This window comes from Vanellus vanellus, assembly GCF_965231255.1.
Source record: "Vanellus vanellus genome assembly, chromosome: 1".
NCBI classification, from domain to species: Eukaryota; Metazoa; Chordata; class Aves; order Charadriiformes; family Charadriidae; genus Vanellus; species Vanellus vanellus.
This window is the reverse complement of record NC_138905.1, coordinates 57,623,712-57,629,885: the sequence shown is the minus strand read 5'-3', so window position 1 is coordinate 57,629,885 and position 6,174 is coordinate 57,623,712.

Below are 6,174 nucleotides of genomic sequence, written 5' to 3'. Positions count from 1 at the left end.
GAGATGTGCTTCTTCCCTGATACTGCCAGGAGGACTTAGCAAGCTCATGGTAGTTGAACAGTGCTTAAAGTTCTGTAATTATGAGTGTCTGGGGATCTATCTACATGATACTACAGTTTTGGTGAGAAGTGAACTGGTGAAATAATTCAGAAAGTTTCTGCTGGTCAGCTGCCTGTTCCCATGCCTAGGTACTTTTCTTGAAGTTTTGTTGTGTTGGTTTTTTTTTTTTTTTAACCCAGTTAGATCCGCTGCTGATTTGGCTTTACAAAGCAGACTTTCATACCATTGACAACTTGAATTCGTACCACTGAGGGGTGGTGAGCTGTGAAGGTGGTGACTGAGGGGAGAGAGCCTAGGAAACAACAGCCTGTGTTACCACATGCCTCACTTGAGGTCTCTGAAAGCGTCATTTTCTTTTATCCTCAGACTAAATGGTTTTGTCCTGTCCCTCTCTGCAAGACACCGAGACTAGCTGGGAGTTCTTGCATACTTCTCTGATTACCCCATGGCCTGTCTGAGGACATAAGTAGGGTTTTTTTTTGTGTAGTTTTGTCCCTTTTTTCCTTTCCTATTCCTTGTCTCATGATGGAGCACTCCTTTCCTGTAAGGCACCAAAGTCAAGAAGCAAAAGAACTGGCCAGCTCCACTCTGCACTGCTGTAACCGTCACACACTTGAAGCAGTGAGCAGCAGGAGAACTGTATTTGGCTGGTAGAAAGGCTTTGCATCCTCGGTATGTGTGTCCTGCAGAGTGTAATGAGCAATGCCTCAGCTCACCCTCTGATGTCCTGAGAGACGTGGTCTTGGAGCCAAGTGGTGATGCAATCTCCAGGGCCATCACAGCAGTCTTCGTGGAACCAGATGTTTTGAGGAGGCAGTAAGCAGGGTTGAGGAAGAGACTTTCCAGGATATCAGGCATAAGTGAAGGCGAGAAGAGGATAGGAGAAGTGCTGCCTTTCCTTCAGCAGGAAACAGCGTTTAGGCTAATGGTGCTGAGAAATTAAAACTGGCTTCTGAGGGTGTCTGAAGGATCAGAGTGTGCTGAGGCATCTTGAGAACCATGGAAATTCCTATGGTGAGACTGGCTTTATCTGGAGAGAGGACATGAGTAACAAGGGAGCCCAATACAGCTGAAGGATGCTGAGAGGAATATTTGATAGAATCCAGTGAAGTTGGAAATCCAGCTTAAAGTTTTCTTTAGCATGCTGTACTCTTGTGATGTCCAAGTACTTCTTGGATAAAATTAAGTTGGTGTCTCATAGGCCATTATTGGATTTCAGTAGAGTTTTCTAGTCTTTTCTGAGCAGATCTTCTTTTAAACCGGGGGCTGGAGAATTATATAATGATGCTGCTATTAGTATTATGGTAGTTACAGTAAGAACAATCTGTTCGAGTGGAGGGTTTTATAATGGACTCTGAAGGTGTTCAGACGCTGGTCTCTTCTGCTGACTTCTGGAAGATCAGTCTTGAGCCAAAATCCTGTCTACAAAGACCACTTTATCTCCAGGTCCCGTGTGCTGTGTAGGGAGGGTTAAGAGCTGCTTTGTCTCGGAGTGTACCGCTATCTCACTGTGGCTGGAGTTGTGGCACCTAAAATAACAAAGGCGTAGTCCACCAAAGAGCAGGACAAGACACTTGAGAGAACAGTTGACACGGCGAAAGCCCATGGGAAGTGTGGAGTCCAAAGGTACTGTGCTTCCAGGAGTTGAAGATGTGAGCAGCCACAGTACTTAAAAAGCTGGAGGCTTTGTATTGTGTCCATTTTAGTTTCTGTACGCAGCAGATTGTAGGTACTTGCATGGAGCACTTTGGTTTCCTCCAAGAACGCGTAGGAGAAGACAGCTGTTTTCTTTTTGACCACAGATGCTTCTGGTCAGTTGAGGCCTAGCAAGGCCTTGCACACAATCCTGAGGTTTGTGGTTGATATGCTGTACATCATGTGTCTGCCTTCAGCTGGAGGGGGAAGGCAATGCCTTGGTTTCTCAGCTGTGCTCTCACCCTTCCCTGGCCAACCTCACCTCAACCTTGTGTAGATTCATCCTTTAGCTGTCTTTTTTTTCTTTTTTTTCCCTCCACCCAGTTTTCTTACTGGCTTGATAACACCCATTAATGATGTGGATGGCAGCTCTGGAAGTCAAATGGATGCTATGGTGGCACCCTGTTCGAGAGTGGTCCCCCTATATCTCTGCTCACCTCCCTGTTGAAAGGGAGGGAAGATGCTTAGGACAAAGCCTTGGCTGTCCCTTAGCCTGACCTTACTTGGAGAGTAACTGTGCTGGGTGGCTTGCTCCACCTGGTTGTGGTGGCAGCAAGTCAGTGGCATCTTGTGGTCAGCTGCCTTGATGCCGCAAAGGAAACACGTAGCATGAGGTATTGCTGTTTTGCATTGGTGCTGTGGGCAGCAGCTCTTGATGAAGGTCGTGGAAGAACGTTGTATTCTGTCCTTGAAGCTTGAACGGAAGCTGATTATGGACCGGCTTGTATTCAAACCACCTTGTGGTGTGACTCTGCCAGAACTTCCTGCTGACATCCTCCTAGCTTGCGGTCGCTGAAAACACCACGGCATCCTTCACGTGAGAGAAATGCTGAGCCCTAGCTACCTTCTGGTACATCCCACTTCTCTCCACTTTCCCCACTGTCCAGCTTTGTAGGATAATCTTCTCTTCCTATTTTTAAGCAAAGCACGGTCGCGCTGTCCCTGAGCTAGTCATGTTTCAGTTGTAGACAAATAGTAGGTTTTATAGTTACTCCTTACTTTCCTGGATTTTTCCAGGACAAAAGTAACTTGAGATCTTGGAGCGTACTGTGACCCCAGTGTGTGTTGTGATGCCTGTGCCCCGTGGATGACTTCAGAAGCGTGGAGCCTGTTCATTCGTCTCTAGCTGAAGCAGAGAGAGAGAGGGAGACTTTGGCCCTCGATAAGGAGTGGGGGATGGAAGTCATGCTGGATTTTAATCTGCTGTGTGAAAGTGATTCTAATTTGAATTGTTGCTTTGTGTTGAATTGTCTGAGTGATGGGCAAATATGTTACTGCATGGGTGTTATGGGATAACTTTAGACAGAGAAGATGAGCATTTCTGTATCAGAGGAAAACCAGAAGCTTCTGACTTGTCCTCCACAGTAGCTTTTCTCCTTTAACCACAGGAGAGCTCTATGGAGTCTTGAGTCCCATGCCCTAACAGGATGGAATGTGGGGTATCATGCATCCAGCGGCCTCCTGTATGGCCTCTTGCCAGTGTCCTCCAGAAGAGAACATTAGGACTGGTGAATTGCCAGCTCTTAGCGGTGCATATCTTTCCAGCTCCTTGAAAATCAGGATATGATTTCAGAATGGTATAAATCAACTGGTCACTTGATATAATGGCAAAGTAAAATGGTAACAGGTGCCTGGGGATAATTTGGATGCATACCACTTGTAGCTTTCCTCCTCTGAAAGCCCTTCCCCTGCATGGCAAAGACGTAACTTCTTCAAGCAAGGAAGTATCAAAGGGTTCCCTTACAAAAAGAAGCTTTCAGCTCCTCTTGCTGAGACTGAATGTTGCTGAAGTGGTTTATAACTGCATGTTCCCTAAAGAGCTTTGTTTTAATGGAGCTGACTGTCCATACTCCTGGCTTTTTCTTCTACTTGAACATTAAAGCTTTTCTTGCTGTTGTTTTTAACCTGACAGCAACTTGATCACTCTCCCTGAGATCAAGTTGACTTTTTTTTTTTTCCCCCTCCTCACTCAAAATTGTCAGAAGGGAAATATCTCTTCTTGCTGTTTTCTGTGTTCCTGGTAACTGATGGCTGCTTTGTGACAGAGCAGCTGGGCTCTTTTATGACAAGCTGAGATGTCTCCCTGACTGGTACCTCCTCTCTCATTTCCACCACACATAAATGTTCTGGATGGGGAAGGTGGGTAATAACATCTTCCTCCCCTGCTGGCCTTTGTCTCCAATTAGCTACCACTCAAAGACACATCTTTCACTGCGGCCCTGATCAGAGCATATGGGAAGTGGTATGTGGTGGTTTTTAGCATCTCAGCCCACCCAAGGGTGCAGGAGCTCTCTCCGCTCCCCGGCAGAGGAATCCCTGGTGTGTGAGAATGGAGGTGGTTCCCAGGGAAGAGGTTTTGAAGAGGACACAGCTTGCTGCTTTGCTTTCCTCCCTTTTGGGAGGGGATAGGAAATGGGTTCACGTTCCCGTTCCCTAACAAAGACAACCGAGTGGTGAAAATTGCCTCCTGGGACATGTCAGCAGCAAAACAGCAGAGGGTACTGCAGGGCCAGCTTGCTTTGGCAGAGCTGCCGGGAGGGCTCTCCCAGGCACGGGCTGCAGTAACAGGGAGGCAACGCCGCCGTGCCCGGGCTGAGTTCTGCCGGTGGGCAAAGAGCTGCAGAGCCCTGCGCTGAACCTGACAGATACTGATGTATGCAAATGTCAAGTGAGGAAAACATGCTTTACTTCCTAGAACCGTGTGTCCTGCTATGTTGACACGGCACACCACATCCCAGAAAGCGAAGCAGTTTGAATGTCAAGAGTTACGACCTTTTGTCTGGGAATCTACCGTGGCATGCAGAGCATTGCGCCATCTGGGAAGAAGATGGAGATGTGCCTTGTGTGACTCCTCCAGCACCTGTCCTCTGTCCTGGGCTGGCCCAGAGGAAGCTGGCTGCCCTGCATTTGTGTGTCCTGTAGGAACTGGAGTGAAACCAGCATTACTTGGCAGCCATTGGGATTGCCTTATTGGAGCAAGGCAGCCGTTCATCTCACCTGGGTTTCAGCATCTGAGAGAGCAACCTGATGTCTAGAAGTAACGCCTCGGAGAAAGCACAGGACACCCAACTGGAGAAAGCTGTACTAATTTACCAGCAAGGGACATCATCTCCAGACAGCCAGTTGCTGCTAATTTAGTGCTTTCAGCTTCCTTGTGCCCTTCTCTTCTCCACAGTTCAAGACAGAGCAAAAACTGGTGACGTGCAAGGAAAAGGCACTGGATACCGCTCTATCTAGCAAGTGATCTCACTGTTCCAGCAAGACATTAATGGAGCCTTAAAAAAACAAAAAACAAAAAACAAAACAAAAAAAACAAACCCCAAAACAAAAAACCACAAAAACACACAAAAAAAAAAACACACAAAAAACCCCAAACCTGGACATGATGAGATGCTTCTCAGGGGACTCTTGTTTTGCCCCCCTGAAAGCTTGACAGTGAGCCCCAGGATGGTCCTCTATGGCTTTAAACAGGAGGGCATCCAGCCCTTTCGTGACTGGGCCACCACACAGATGGCCTCCCACCAGCGGGGCCATGACCATGTGAGGCCAGGCTGTGGGGCTGTGGCAGGTGGGTGCAGGAGGCAAGGGCCTGCCCTGGTGTGGTCCCAGGAGGAGGGCTGCCACTTCCTCCTTAATTTTTTTTCTCCCTCCCATGGCAATGCTGTAACTTTTTCACCAGCTTCAGGCTTGCAGTCCCCCCCTTCAGAGCTTCACATGGGACTTCTCAGCCTGCATGCCACCCAAGCATGGGGGACGGCGTTGGTGGACGTGGTTCTCACTAAAAAGGTGACTGCAAAGTGTCCAGAAGTGCTTGTCACTGAGCTGTAAGGTATAACCGCAGACAGCCTCTCTACCAAGTCCGTATCGGAACCATCTGTAGAGCGCCAGATATGTTTTCCTTTGGGCAGTTGCCATCTGTCTAAATGCTTTATGGCTTTTCACTTTAGTATTAAATTCTCTCCAAGTTAATAAGTAAACATGCTTTGCTGTATTTTACTTAATACCCTCTGAAGCGGTGGGAGCGGGCTGGCAGCTTCTTCCCTCTGCTCCCACAGGGGGACATGTGTCAGCCGTGAAGAGCCCCAGGGCAGGGGAGTGGGACAGCCCCTGTGTGGGGGCCGGTGGCATGGGGCGGCTCCCCCCCTGTGCCCTGCAGGGAGGGGGGACTGCCTCCTGCGACGGCGTCTCTGGCACCACTGCGCGCTGTGCAGATGGTTTATAAGTGATGGCAAAGGGGTGTGTGGTGCATATCGGGAACTTTGGCCCTGGGAGGAGGAGGGTGCCGGGGTGGAGAGCCGCCGTGGGGGAACGTGTTGTTGAAGGGGCACAGCGGTGGGGGTGTGGGATTCGGAGGGGGTCTCTACCTTTTCGCCTGCCACTGCATGGAAGGTTTCATGCTCCAGGGAGAAGAGGGCAGCC